This window comes from Equus quagga, chromosome 21, assembly GCF_021613505.1.
Source record: "Equus quagga isolate Etosha38 chromosome 21, UCLA_HA_Equagga_1.0, whole genome shotgun sequence".
NCBI classification, from domain to species: Eukaryota; Metazoa; Chordata; class Mammalia; order Perissodactyla; family Equidae; genus Equus; species Equus quagga.
This window is the reverse complement of record NC_060287.1, coordinates 4,223,564-4,240,089: the sequence shown is the minus strand read 5'-3', so window position 1 is coordinate 4,240,089 and position 16,526 is coordinate 4,223,564.

Here is a 16,526-nt window from a genome sequence, read left to right as displayed (position 1 = left end):
AACTTGGTGACTGAGAGTTGAGAAGATTGGTCTTTGATCAAAACAGGTGGGAGTAGGGGCTGGCCCCGTGGCCGAGTGGTTAAGTTCACGTGCTCTGCTGCAGGAAGCCCAGTGTTTTGTTGGTTCGAATCCTGGGCGCGGACATGGCACTGCTCATCGGACCACGCTGAGGCAGCGTCCCGCATGCCACAGCTAGAGGAACCCACAACGAAGAATACACAACTATGTACCGGGGGGCTTTGGGGAGAAAAAGGAAAAAATAAAATCTTTAAAAAAAAAAAAAAAAAAAACAGGAGGGAGTAAAAGAGATGCCTCACTGTGAAAGAAGGGAAGAAAGCACCCTGTCCTTGCACAACTCAGCCTTGGAATTGGCACCCTCTGCTTTCAGTCTCAGCGTTGACTTTTCAGTCCTTCCACATAAACTATTGATCCTAAAGGACTGTCTTTTGTGATGATCACAGTGGCGCCATAGATGCTGGGAAGCACAGAGAAGGGGCCCTCCCTGATTATTATAAACATGCTTCCTGTACCATCGGAACCTAGATGTTAAATGAATCACAGCCGCTTTGTATTCATTCAAGTCTTTAATTTGATCCAAGAGTATTTTAGTAATGCCCTCTCCTGGATCCCATTAGCAACATTTATATGTTTTAATTGTTTGTTTTGCCTTTACAATAAGAAGGTAAGTAATATCAGGACTGGAAATGTCTTTTCTCCTTATTCACATTGCGTTATGTGATTCTAAAAACTTAATTGTTCAAAGCTATTAGTTGAATTTTGTGTGTAAATAACTTAGAAAGCATGATGCATTCTCTCTTTTTTGCATTTTTTTATTGTGGTAAATTATATATAACAAAATTTACCATTTTAGCCATTTGTATGTGTACAATTCTGTGGTATGAAGTACATTTACATTGTTATGCATTTTCTTTTAAAACAGCTGAACTTTAATGATAATAATTACAGGACAGATGAGATATGCCTCAAGGAGATGAGAAGTCCTAGCGGAGAATCCAGCACAAATACTCCCATAGCCCACCACATCAAAAGAGTGGAGTTAACTCAGATAATGAATGTCTCTAACTCTCCACAGTCCTGTCCCTATATCGATACTCCCAGGGTCTATTGCTTGATATAATGGTTTATCGAGTCTTTATTCTACACTTTAACTGTACAATATTACTAAGATATGTGATGAATTTATCTTCAGGACATCAAATCGTGTATTTATACGTGTGTGCTCATTAGAAATAATTTGAGCGTACATACTTGTTTATGTTTTTCTATAAGCCAGGAAATTATATTGAGAGATTCTTTAAAAATATCTAGATGTAAACACTTAAATGTTATAAATTATAAGACGAGAGGAGCAAAATATATACGAGGTGTACTGATCTACCAACTCATGACTGAGAAATGAAAACTACTTTAGGATGTTAAGAAATAACTCACCTAACAAATAACTTTCTTTTAAATGTGGACTTTGAGATTTGTGAACTATATGTTAAGTAGATATTCTGTTGAAGAGTACTGAGATGAAAGATAAAAGAAAAGAAAATACTTAAACATTCTATAGGACTCAAGACATATAACTCAAAAGAAGTTCCATATATGCATAGATCTAATTTATGCCAATCGGGTACATCTGGCGATTTTAGGAGCTGGACAAGGATTCAGTAACCATCATGAACAAAAACAATTAGCTGGGTTATGGTGTTCTTAATTGCAGATGGTATCATGCCAATGGATTCATACCTCATGGAGTCCTTCTGTTTATGCTCATTGAATAGCACTGTTTATATTGCTCATAGAGTTGTTTGGCTTTGTAACTTGTGCATATATCTGCCAACCTGTTTGTCTAGAAGAAAAAGATACTTTGAAATATAATTTGAAGTACATTTTAGGATATTTGCATTAACTATCTTGAAGAAGGGTGTAGAGTATTTTAAGGCTGACATTTAGAGTGTGTAATCTTTCATGTAAGAAGTTTCATTCTTGTCTCCTGAGACTTCTGTTTATATATGAAGAAAACTGCAATGACATTTGCTAATAATGTCTGCTGAACGAATGCAACATCTTCAGGCTCCCTCTTAAACTTAGAAATTATGGCAGTTATTAATGACATAAATGAAACCATTTTAGAGCACCAAACTGTTTATTTTTTAAGTAAATTCATTACATTTGATGTCTGCCAAATTTTCTACCCTAAAAAAATCTATCTCAAAAAATCCCCATCTCTCTTTGTGAATCATGTCTCTATTCTCCCTAAACAGAAAAAAAAAAAGTGGGTTTTAAATTACCACTTATTACGTGTGTAAACTTGGATAAGACAATATCTCTGTCAATTTCTCCTCAGTTCTAAGATAGGAATACTCAAACATTCCTTCTTTTGGAAATCCAATGAGATTAGGTACTGGAAAAATTTCGGAGGAGTATTACATAAAATTAAATATTAACCTTTTTCTTATAATTATTTTACATTTAATCATTCCACAACCCTTTCATCTTTTTTTTTAAAATTTACATTTCTTTTTGGTTTAGGGACTCCAACTCTTTTATAAGTACTTAAATGTCCAACAAAATGGATAGTATAGAAGATAGCTCAAATGGAAATGGCAGCAGACGACAGCAAACCCTCTCTTCCCAAGACTCACTGATCTGTGTAAGAACGTTTGAATGCTAGTGAGGATCCGACGCTTTTAGAAAAAACACGGCTTAATTCTTCATCTTGTCAAATTATTGCTTGACAAAATATTTCAAGTTTTAATTCTGCAAATATCTAACAAATCCCTAAATATACATAGCAAACATATTTCACATGTAGTTCCAAGGATTTTTTTTTAACAGATTCTACATAAGATCCCATAAAAAATGTGTTAGAATACAAAAGAAGAAATGACGCATTTTATTTAGATGTCTCCCAGGTGAGTGATGAATTACCAGATTTAGACACTGGGAACCAATTTAAGAACCCACTGAATTCCCTTGAAGTATATTTTAAGTTATTAAAACAATTTCCACTCTCTTTCCCCCACTCTAAAGATAATCTATTAAGTATATACATGGTCTCATTCTGACAGCATCCTCTGTTTTAAATCCCATTTAAAGAAGGCCCCACACAATCAAAAGGAAAGTGAAAAATGAATCAATTAGTGAAGTAGAATGTAAGTAACTAGAAACATATTTAAAAATATTACCTACGTAAACAGAAGTTTATAGAAGAATAACTTAACCTCTGAATCACTACTTTTCATTGTAAAATTTGACTTGAGTTTCAACAATCATTTCCTATATTTTGGGTTGAGTGTATATAAGCTTACTTCCCTGATATGGATCAGTGTGAAAACATTAATACCTAAACAATACATTCCTTTCTAGAAAACACTGGAAACTTGCTAATAAGTGAAACTGTCTTACAGTAAGTTGCTATGTAGCAGCGTATTGTGTTGTAATTCAGAAGAAGATGGAATTTTATTTAAAAAAGTCTTTCTAGAAATGTTCTAATGCTAATTGTACAGAATATATTACTCCATTAGTCCAAGCCTTCATACGAATAAAATGCCTTGTTGAACACTGTTTCCACTTTGACCCAAGACAGTGACCAGAAAAAGTCCTCTCTGCGAATGGAGATTCAGCACGCCTGCTGGGATGAGGCTTTCAATGACTGCAAGCTAAGGGGAAAGTCAGGTATATAAGCATCTCACCTTAATGACCCAAAATTTGAAAAATCTACTCAGTGTATTAGAATCTGAATGTGTTGAATTTTTGTTTATAGCTCAGTTGAAGTAGGGGTTACAAACTTTTCATACTTCCAAACAATCTGTGCAGCATCATTTGATGACCAAGTTAATTGCAGTTAAAAATGACAAGGATGCTATGGAGGATGCTGACCATTGTTTTAGTGGTGTCCTTTCTATCAGGAAGAACAGGGAAAATTAATCTCTGTCCTCAGTTTCAGGAACATATCAGTTTTCACAAACAAATTTATTTTATATAATGAACACTGACTTTTTAAGTGACTGTTTTCCTCTTTGAATTGGCTCCTACAAAACTTCTAGCCAAATATATTTCCAATATTTAGGAATTTAAATGTACACTCTCGGTAGTCAAGTAGACCTGGGTTTGAATCCAGAATGTGTCACATTTCTCCTCTGAGCCTCAATTTCTTTGTTGCACAGAGAAGATAGATAACGACTATTTCACAGCGTAGTATTGACGGTTAAATGGGCTGACACTTTTAAAGGATACAAAATAGTGCTTGGTAATTAGAAATGTTGAAAACATATTACTGCTGCGTGCACACCTCATCAGACTACTGCATGACAGTACACATTATAAACAGTGCCCCCTAGAGGCTAGAAGTATACAGCATGTCAGCAAGATAGCTTAGCCGACTTTATTTTCCTTCTGGCACATTTTTTCATTTCATTTAAATGTATTTAAAATTGAAATATTGCACACAATTTTATACAACCTTAAATTATTTTTGTAGTGGAGCACAAATAATAAAATGAACAAATTAAAATTGAGATTATTTTCCCCTACAACTAGATTATATACTATACAACTTCCTTAGAGAAAAAAATACTCACTGTTTTGCATAATTTCTCTTGTCTCTTTCCTAGTGGCTGTAATGCAAATGTTTGATAGTATGTATTGTTTTGGAGGAGAAGTGGAGAAAAGCTGTGGGTAGAATTTGTGTCCTTGAAACTTATTTGTAAGGAGAGAGACTACAGCACAGGCAATCACAGTGAACTCTGTTCAGTGTTGCAAGAGTGATGCAAGAAAGAAACTTTTCACAGTTTAACACGGACAAAGTATCAACTATAGGGTAGAAGTAAGGAGAGAAGGTAGAAAAAGTAAAGAGTGTTGAAGATAAAAAATGTCTGAGGGCCGTATTCTGAACGTCACTATATTTGATTTTGTGGAATTTGTGGAGTTTTTTGTTTTAATCAAATTTTTCATTTTGAGATAATTATAGATTTATGTGAAAGTTTAAGAAAGAATACAGAAAGATCTCATGTACTCTTTACCCACCACTGGATAAAGAGTACAAATAATGAAATGGTAATGTCTTGCAAAACTAGGGTACAATATCACAACCAAGATATTGACATTGATACAGCCAAGACACAGAACAGTTCCATCGCCGCAAGGATTTCTAGTGTTATCCTTTTATAACGATACCCACCTGCTCTCCACCCCCATTCCTGATTCCTGGCTATAACTAACAAATATTATCTAAATGGAATCATACTGTATGTAGCTATTAGAATTGTTTGGGTTTTTTTCATTCAGCCTATTTCTCTCAGATCCATACAAGTTGTTGCATGTATCTACAGTTTGTTTCTTTTGATCATTGACTGGTATTTCATGGTAAGAATGGTATTGCAGTGTGTTTAATCATTCAGCCATTGAAGGATATCTGGGTTGTTTTCAGTTTGGGGGCTATTAGAGATAAGGCTGCTATGAACATTTGTATACAGATTTTGTGAGAGCATGTTTTTATTTCTCTGGAATAAATGCCCAACCGTGCAATTGCTTGGTCGCATTATTGATGCATGTTTAGTTTTATGAGAAAGCACTAAACTGTTTCACAAATAGTGATACCATTCTACATTCTCACCAGCAGTATATGAGTGATCCAGTCTCTCCACATCCTTGCCAGCATTTGGCGTTTTCATTATATTTTATTTTAGCCATTCTAATAGATGTGTTGTGTCACCATAGGTTTTTAATAGTAGATGATTTGGTTCGATCAGTGTTCAAGAAGAAACTTTCTAATGGCAACAAAATGGAATGAAATGGGAGAAAGTTGAGTCAGTGATGTTACTTAGAAATATATTGCAGTTATTCAGATGAGAGAGAAAGACCTGATCCAAGGCAGGGGCATTGCTGGTTGGGAGAAATTGCTGGGAGAATACCACAGTCTCTAAAGACATTATTTAATATTTTTAGATAATTCTAGGCTGGCAAAGTAAAGCTGGTTGATTGACTCAAATTCAAAGGACATTTCCTTTCATCTCCAGCTGCAGAGTGACCCAATCATGTGGAAACACAGTTCATTATATGTGACTCTGTATAGTTCTGTTCTTTCTCAGAGAATGACTACATTACACAAATGCTTAATGATCACCCCTTAAGTTAGATTGTTTCTAGAAGTGTAGTTTAAAGATTCGACAGATTAATCTGAAAACTGAAGGTAAACAGTCACTGGAAAAAAATGCCTCGATATCGCTCAGCCTACATATTTATTTAAGAAGCTGCTTATCTGCTATCTGTCTCTCCAATATCTGCCCCATGTATTTCTATCTACTTTTGGGGATCTTGTTTTTTTTTTTGTAGTCCCAACAGAAGCCTAAATAAACATGTATTAAAATTCAATACCCATGAAAATAGAGCTATCAGGGAGAGTACCTAATATTACAGAGGAAATAGTTTATAAAGCCCAAGTAATAAGTTTATGAAGCTCAAATAAATAGAAATTAATATAGTAATCAAAAAGGAATAAAATAATCCTTTAAGGAGCTGAACTAACAGTTTTTACCAATGCAAACTGTGGTAATATATCTAGTTTCAGTCTTATAAACACACAGAGCAATTAAGGTCTATATTGTAGCATTAAAGCTGTCTCTGCTCTAACGTGAATTATTTTCAAGCATATGGTATTTTTGTGAGCACAACAATAGGAAGCATTTTTTAAAACTGATTTTGAGACAAATTAGAGTATCGAAAAATACATAACCTAACACAGTGATTGGACATACTGTGCAGTATTAGAGATGGTTGTCTTATTATTTGAGGGAAAAATATAGAATTCTGGGTTCTTCCATTACAGATAGGATCTATTGCCAAAAATCTGAAAATCAATAAAACTTGTTTGGGGAGAGTAAATGATTACTTGATAATTTATCTTCTACGCCATCTTCCAGTAAAAGTATTACCAAGATTGTCTGTGAATCTAATCAGGTGTGGAGTGCTATTGAAAAGTAAGAGTTGCAGCCCAGCAAAGGAAACTTGAATTGAGATTTTTAAAAAACTACCCGAGAGCTTTTTATTTTACTATATGCACTATATTAGCAACATGATTATTGTTGTTCTTGTCCTTGTTCATTATTCAAAGCTCATGGTAATGTATGGGCTCATATACAGCGTTACTGGTGGCTTCTCCAGAAAACACTTCCCAACTACTGCACAAAACCTGCTGCTGTCTGTCTGTTACTCCCTGTCCTTCTGTCTGTGCCATTCTCAAGGAATGACTCCATACACAGACCTTCATCTGACATAAAATTCTAATAATGTTAACAATGAATCTGCAAAGTAAAAACATTAAACTAATGAATTATCCATATGAATGTACTTTCAAGATATTAATAATTTATGCCAGGTATTCTCATTTTGTATAACTCCTTTCCTCAAAATGGCTTTATTCAGTTGAGTTATAAAGCTTAGTGAAATAGAATTATGGCCTTGGATTCTGACACTTAAGAAAACTTGCAATATAACTCTCCAAACAGTTTTCTCTTCTGTGAAGTTTATTCATTTAGGGAAATGTTAGTTTTAGGTGTGTAGGCATGGGTGTGTATGTGTATGTTTAAACATTAGAGAAAAAATAGGAGGAAGTTTAAAAATAAATCGGTGGCTTAAAAATGTTAAATCTTCTTTTTATTAATAATGATTATAAATCCATATTTCGATGTTCTATATTTATGGATGAATGTCTATAGCATATTGACTTTTTACATCACATTGTAGACTGAGATATCTTTTCTTATGCTTTTTTGAGAATTCAAGTTAATGTTATTTCCCCCAAAGATGTTTGAATTGCAATTCTTAGCTCTAGTTGTTGATAGATTATGTCATCTTTTCAATGAGTTTCTGGTGCTGATGGGTAAGTCAATGACTATTTTGTGAGGGAGGCCTGTTTCCCATATCATACAGTCATCAACACTTCTTGACCTATAGTTGTGAAAGGCTTGGTCCTGAGACAAAGAAGCTTAGTCATAGTACGCAATGAGCTCTGACCTCGCCTGTGTCTAAGGTAAGGCTGACTTCACAGTCTTATCTTGCAACTAACATGCCAGCTTACAGAAGCTGTATTCCAAACTTTGTGTGAATTTTCATATTACAAAGCTTTATATAAAAGTGTATGAATTAAAATAGCTTTTTCAAATCCATACATACAGACATGCATACATTTAGATACATGTACATACTGCTGTAATGGAATAGACATAAAAGGCAGTGATTTTTAGTAGTGAAATCTTTTTTTTTTTTTTGAGGAAGGTCAGCCCTGAGCTAACTACTGCCAATCTTCCTCTTTTTGCTGAGGAAGACTGGCCCTGAGCTAACATCCATGCCCATCTTCCTCTATTTTATATGTGGGACACAAACCACAGCACGGCTTTTGCTAAGCGGTGCCATGTCACCCTTCCTTGCCCAGGATCCAAACCAAAGAACCCCGGGTCGTGGAGAAGCGGAACGTGGGAACTTAACCACTGTGCCGCCAGGCCAGCCCCAGTAGTGAAATCTTTTAATAGAGAAGATCTCATTGCTAGAACTGGGAAAATTATTGTTGTCTTTAGACAAAAATAATAGTTTAATTCAAGATCCAAATATCATTTACAATATAATGTAGAAAAATATGTGCTTTTAGTGACTGTTTTTCTGTTGTCTGCCACCAGTATAATACAGTGAAAGACACTGGATTAGAAATCTCCTGAATTCTAATCCAGGTTATGATCTTGCATAAATATATGATCTTGAGAAAGTAATTTTTCTTGTACATATTTCATCCATAAAATGAAGTAGTTGGATTATGGTCCAGATCTAAAATACCTGTAATAAAATTATGATACTCACAGTGATTTACTGACACTCTACAAGTTGATCTGATCTTGTTTCCTACTTTATCCATTTCAGAATCTCTGTCACTATTAATGTCTAATCATTTTAATGTATTAGTCTTTATGACATTTCTAACCACAGGGACCAGGCCCCACCATCCCCCACCATGTCACTGATACCAATTAAGAGTCTGTTGTAGTAATCTACAAGTGAAGTAAATGCTATTTTAAATTCACCTTCTGCTGTTCCCAGCTGTCTACAGCGCTGACAGGTTATTCAGATTTTGCCCTGTGTATCCATGCAATATTTCACTTTTTCTCTCTATGCATCCCTCCACCTCATCACCTTACCTAGTTTCCCCACCGATGTGGGGTCAGACTTTGTCCAGTTTGAGTGCAATCAAAGGCCCAATTTCTGGTCCACAGTCCTGGCAAGCGTTTTAGTCTTAGACACCTCCTGGTTCTTTATCTGTGATGACTGAAATTTGAATCTTGATACCCACTGCTGTCACTCAATCCTAATCATAAACAAAGGATGGATTTGCTTTAGCAACACAGTTTATCTCCTTGTCTAATTAGTGCATCCTTGGCTGGGGTGCTGCTAAGGTAGCAAAATTTGGCTTCTAGTTCCTGGCTGCTAATGAGGATTTTAGACTGCAAGTATGTTTTGCCTGTAGCAACTTGGTTTATTCTCTTCATTTTAGGCCCACTTATTGTCAGTCCATTGCACTGTTCCAATTCTATAAAATGATACATAGTCACAAGAATGTCTCCCTGTTATGTTTCTAGGGCAGGATCATCTGCAAAATGTGTTTCCTGGCTGAATTATGTACAGACCTACAATCTGTTCAGCTTCCCATGGCTTTACTAACCTTCAAGGACTTAGTTGTTTCGTCTGTTTTGGCAGCATAGAAATATTCAAATGGGTCCATGTTAAACAAAAATCTCAACTTGGTAAAATGTACAATAGAAAATTTATGCTCAATGTGAAATCGTTTATTGAATGATACATTTCTTTAGCTATGCATGTAGAGTAGATAACTCTTATTCTTGACATTAAATGTCCCATCTATGCATTGGAAATTTCTCCATTCACTCATTCCAGGTGGTTCTGATAAAACTGTCCATTAGTGTACTTTGCATGCTCTGTGGTCACAGAAGGGGGTGCCTGGCCCTGATCTAGCCAATCACAGAACCTCATCCTTTTCTCTATTACCCAAACCAGATCAGAGAGCCTCACTGAGATTACATGGATCTGAGGGGAGTAAGCATCACTCTCTTCTGTTTAAAATTGCCTTCTGTAACGATATTTAGTTCTTTAAAAGTTAATGATCCTTCTTTTCCTGCCAGTGCCAGCCTGAGTGCCTGAGTATGTAGTAGCGATGGTGATGAAGAAAGAGGCATGGATATCTGGATCCAGCTGGATGTTAAATGAGATTACTCCTGTAATTTCCATTTACATATACCAGTAAATTCTTTTTGCGGGGGAGGGCTTAACCTAGTTTCAATCAGAATCTTTCAACCAAGAGACTGTAGCTTGCCAATAACACTCTTTTAAAACAATTGTTAATAGCTTGATAATCTGATAGTTTGGTAAATTATCCTCCAAGATAAAAGGAGATAGCATATGATGTATCTTTTCACGTGGTATAAATAGATTATATTGATTATCTGAGGTTGCATACTTGATAATATTGTTATAGAAAATTATGACTTACGAAAACTCTCTAGAACGTAGCTGAATGATTATGTGTGCAGGATGGGTTTCTCCACAGAAAATATGGTTTCAGATGACACTTGTAGGAGAGTAAGGTATTAAACCGTTGAGTGAAGGAAAGGAAGGGGAACTGTAAATGGGAATATATTACAAATATATTTTTTAAATAGCATGCATGAATATGTGAGATGAGACTTTTCAGGAAACTGCAAATAACTCAGCATAGCATGAGCTTTGGACTAAAGATGACACTCAAAACGTACACAGAATTCAAAATATGAAGAGCTCTGAACATTTCTCACCTCTCTGAACCTTAGTTCCCTCACTAATCATATGGAGATAAGAATAGTATTTTTCCTATACAGTTTTGTGAGTCTTAACACAACTTGTCAAAAGTGTTGAGCCAAAAAATTGCTCAGTAAATGGTACTGCATTAATTTAGAGAAATAATGAATTGAGTGAATCTCCTAGTATATCCCCCAGATTGTCAACTTCGTTTTAAATATAATTCATATATTATAAAAACTACTTATATAAGCAGTAAATTTATATCTTTTCAATAAAAAGATATTTTCTTAGAGAAAATCCTCTCGCTTTCTCATTTGCCTGAGGAGATAGGCAAGGCTGGCCTCTAGTGGTAATATCCTAGAACTGCAAGCATGTCATCCTCAGCTGATAAAGGGTTCAAACTACCCGCCAGATTCAAGCCACAGGACAGCTTTGTTTGAGAACAAAGAATATCTGACAATTGCTGGAAACATCCAATCTGAATTCCTGCCGTATAGGTCTGTCAAAGTCCTGGATATAGCAGATTTTTTAAGACGAGTTTAAAGCAGTGTTTCACAAAGCTACCTTAAAAATGGTGAGATTCTATGTCAATGTTCATATGTATAAATATACAAACATACCCGTACAACCTTGTAGGTATAACACATATTTATTCTCTTAGAAATACTGTCATCTTTTATAAAATAATAGTGATAGCACATTGTGGCTCTTCTTATTTATTCATTTGGATCTAATATTCTAACTTTTCAAATTGAGAAGTTGGCAGACCTATTTCAATACTTACATTTTCTTTCAAAATTTTACTTTCTCCCCAAACCATCAGTTTGAAAATATTTGGTCTCTATTCATGTGAAAAATGTCCTCCATTGTATTTTATAATAGTCCTTTAAAGTTTACCCAGAGCCACCAAGAAGACGGAGCAACAAATCAACATAACTGTGGACAACGTCCTATTGTTAATTAACCAAAATAAAGACCATTGTAACAAAATTCTCCTAGATGTCAAGTCTAGGAAAAATGTTTGTCTCTAACATGGACTGGTAAACTTCCTGTAAGGACAGTGAAGCATACATAAGCCATCTGAATATTTTATCAATTGTTTCTCCATGTTTGCTGACTTAAAGTGGATTTTCCAATTTACATTGTGGGTTCATCATTCATAAACTAACTTAAAAATTTGAGTTCCTCTTAACAGCATTTTAATGACAACAGTTTCATATTTTCTATTGAAAACAGTTTTAAATGTCTTAAATTTAGCATTTAAATCTGTGAAGTCTATTTTTAGAGTTTTTCTAAAAACTAAAGTTTTAAATATCCTGCTATAATTCTTTTATAAATTTTTCTGTGTAACATCAGACAAATAGAGGACATTTCTAAGAAAACAATGTATATTCTGTTTAGAAAACACATATTCCATTGGGTTTCCCAAATCAGTGGAACAGATCCTCTAATAGTACAGGATTTAAATAAACCTTCTCTGTTAAACTGTCCTCAGCTTTCCCGTTGTAGCTTTCATGTGCTGACAGATAGGGGTCAACTTTGTCAGATGCACTGATGGTTATATAGTAGTTTGAAAGCAAAACTGAAAGCACAAAAAAGTGCATTCTAAAAGGTAAGTCAGAAGACACATCACTCATCTCCAATCCTCTACCACAGCAACAAATAGATTGCAGGATTATTTTGAGATTAAGTATTGGATTTCCCTTTAAAACAGGTTTTCCTACTGGTATGAGAGAGATGGTTTGTAATGTAAGTTAAATGAGGTTAAAAACAGAGCAGAAGCCATACATTTTTTTATAACACTCTAAATAGATCAAGACTCTAGAGTTCTTTTGTTAACAGCCCTTCCAGAAGGTAAATTTATATGCAGTTCAAGCACTTGAGACCGTAATTTATTTGTCAGCATCACTTTCTCTAGCTATTCTTCATGAAATAGCATCGTGATACTTTGCAAAGGAATGTGATTGTGCAACCTGATATCACTTGTGTGCCCTGATAAAGGAAGATGCGATGATTGTGCTCTTATTCTTTCGGATACTATGAATTTAAATTTCAATTAAATTAGATTAGATATTCTGTTCTCTGCCATCTTTATTTAACATTAGTGGTGCTTAGTTTCTAATTTCTGCTGCTATTGATATCAGCTTTATACCCTTCCATCTGTGAATATGGAGTCAAGGCATTCACACGTTTCCATTGTATTTATTTGTATTTTGAATTTACAGGGTTGTAAACCTCTTAAAATTTAAGTAAGTGTGAAATGTTTCAAATTAAGAACCACAGTTTTATAAGCATTAAAACACAATGTGAGATGTTGAAGTTTAAAGCTGGGAAAAGTTTTAAGTTCAACTCGTGTCCTATTTTCTCCTTAAAATAAATGAGTAAATAAATAAATCAAAGATTTTATAGGTACCTTTAGTTTCAGTGCTAATATCTAAAACAACTAATTTGCAATATTTATGTACAGATACATAGATGTGAGCAAATAGATTTGAATCATGAATATAATGTGCAGTATTTAAAACCTAATCCTTTCAAAATATAAAACCTCCCTACAAACCCTTATTCTTCCTCACTTTGTTCTTTTTCTAGTATTTTCTTTGCAAACTATTGAATCCCAGGTATCCATTGACTCTAGGACTCTCTTTAACTCTCTTCCTTACCTCTTCCATGTGCATTTGGTCCCACTGTCACTGCCCTAGTTTAGGGCTTGATCTCTCACTTGTGTGTCTACAACAACCTCCCAGATGGTCTTTCTGACTAGCAAATTTATCCTCCACAAGGCTGCTAGACCAACTTGTCTGAAATGTAAATTAAGTCAATGCATCCTTGGCTCCCCATTGCTAATGATAGAGTCAAGTTTGTTAAAACAGAATGAGATGGCTATTAATTTATTCCAGGTAATTATACTTACTTTGACTTTGAGAATACATGATCAGATTAAGTCTCAAAGTTGTTGAAGCAATGCCATAGGCCAAAGGATGTAGAAGGTAAATATGGAAGTAAATATTGATATTAATTAGGTTTTGACTACTTCCAAGAAACCAGCAGAGGCCAAATCTCATTGTAACTGTCACCATTAGACTCGAAATCTGTATAATAGCAAAAGTGCTGAGAAGTCCCTGGTTCACCCTCTTTTTGTGTAAGGCAGCAGACTGATTGCTGGTGATCAGGAGACTGGGTGACAGACTGACTCTCCCTCATTTCTGCCTTAACTAGCTGATAACTTCCCTCCTTGCTGCCTTAATCTCTACATCCGTCAAATGCAGATAGTAATGCCTGACCTGCCTCCTAACAGGAAAAATGAGAAAGAGAAGTCACATCATTACAAATCTAATGAAAACTGGAATTCATAATCATTTACTGCTGGCAAAGTGCTTTCAAATATTTTAGGCCATTTGATCCTCACAATAAGGCAGTGGTTAAAACTCTATCAGATGTTACACACTTTTTATATAACAAATATTTTGTAATGCTTTCTTTACAAGATGAATTTAATAGATAATAAAGCTTAAATTCATATGAGATTTTAGAAAGATAATTTTGTGTAAAAAATATTATCCAAAAAACTTAAGTTATTGAAATTGTTAAAGTGGTAATATAAAAAACCGGTTTCCTGATGAAAAACATTTAATATAATGGATAGCCTCATGAAAAAAAAAATAGGTTCATCATATTTCTCAGACTAGATATTTGTGTATTTACGTGTGTGTGCATCTTTGTGTGTGTACACATGCATCCTGCAATAGTGTGTATGTTTACATACACACATGGGAGGAAGTCATCAATAAGATTTCTTGTTCTACAAATACTTCAAATAGGTAAATATTTCTACTCAGCTAAATCATTGTTAACGGCTCTGATATTGAAATTTTGAGGATGGCAAAAAATCAGTACCATGATATTTTTCAATTCATATCAGTTATTTCAAATTAAGATAATTCATATTACTTAAAACTGGGAAGCTTTGAAATTGAGTTTATTTACTGACCCATTTAATCATTTCAATTGTTTGCTACAAGGCCATCAACATAGAATTTAGATGCAAATTCCATTTTATATGTAGAAGATCAATATCTCCAGTAGAAAGTATCACATTATCACGTCACTTACCTTTTAATATTTCCTTTGTTCCATTTAGGAAATAAAAAAAAAAAAAGAAGAAAGACGTTTTCTGATGCATCTTAGCTTTTGGGAAACTGTGGGTGGTAGTTTAAAAGGTGGTTAGAAAATTATCCCCTAAAGACATTTTGGGTTAAACAACTTTCAGAATAAGATTGGAACTAACCCAAAGGTATTGGAATGAAAGGGTAATGTGGGTGGTAAAGGTGGCTTGTGGCTAGAAACTAATTAGCATTGAATAAATTACTAATCAAATTTCCTTTTTCAGATATAGATATGATTTATTCCAGGGAGGGTCTTGGTATAACTGACCTAAATATTGACCTATTTTTGCTATCTTTCCTGGTATCAAATAAAAGACTTTTGATAAATGGGAATTTGTCAGTGACTTTCCTAATATTTCCTTAACAAATTTATATTTTTGTTAAACTATAATGCATAGCAAATACAATTATAAAAATCTTGCAAAATGCTGTCTAAATTTTTGTTTATAATAGTCTTGTGTTAGTATCCTATTTCATTTGTGAAAATTAAGTCAGTCAGCACATGTAAATCAGTTTAGAACAAGATTTGGCAAATGGTAAGGGCTCAGAATATTCTAGCTATTGGTATTACTGTTACATATAGATTCATTCTAATATATAAAGGTATAGATTTCTATACACATGCATTTTAAAAGAGTAGTTTATTACATACCCAGCATGGCTTTTGTTTTTACTTCTTGAGACTATTGAAAATAAATTATCATTATGCAGAATGTTTCCATAGATTATTTTTTTAATTATTTCTTTTCATGCTACTTCTTAGAAACATCTATTTTTCTGGAATGATTTCATTCACATAAGTTTACATTGTATATAAATCTGTTTTAGTAGTAATTAATATCTATATTTGAATGTTCTTTCAAAACATTTTCAATGCATTCTCGGGCTGGCCCCATGGCTGAGTGGTTAAAGTTCCGTGCTCTGCTTTGGTGGCCGGGATTCTCGGGTTTAGATCCCAGGCGGACACCTACTCCACTCATCAGCCATGCTGTGGAGGCATCCCACATACAAAGCAGAGGAGGATTGGCACAGATGTTAGCTCAGGGCTAATCTTCCTCACACACGCGCACACACACACACACACAAATGTTCTCAATGCATTCTTTCATTCCTTAGACAGATCAATAAACAACAGTGATGTTACATATTGAACCCTAGGCCTATGCACAAATATTTATAACATCCCTTTTAGAAAGGAAGCTGATATCTAAAGGATAAGACTTAAATGAATGAAAATAATTATTAACTCTTGTCATGAGTGCTAAGCAGGGATGTGTAAGAATTAGAACAAATCCTTCCTGAAGAAGTCAAAGATGTCTTCAAGGAAAAGGAAAGATCTTTCATGAAGCAGGAGAGTGAAGGCACCTGTGAGGAAGAAAGCATGTTTCAAGAGAGCTAGTCATTTTACAACACAATTACAAACAATCCTTTGTTCAATTACCTTTCATTTAAGAAGGTTTGCCGGTAACACTTGAGAGCTCGCCCAATAATCCCCGGAGCAGAGTAAAC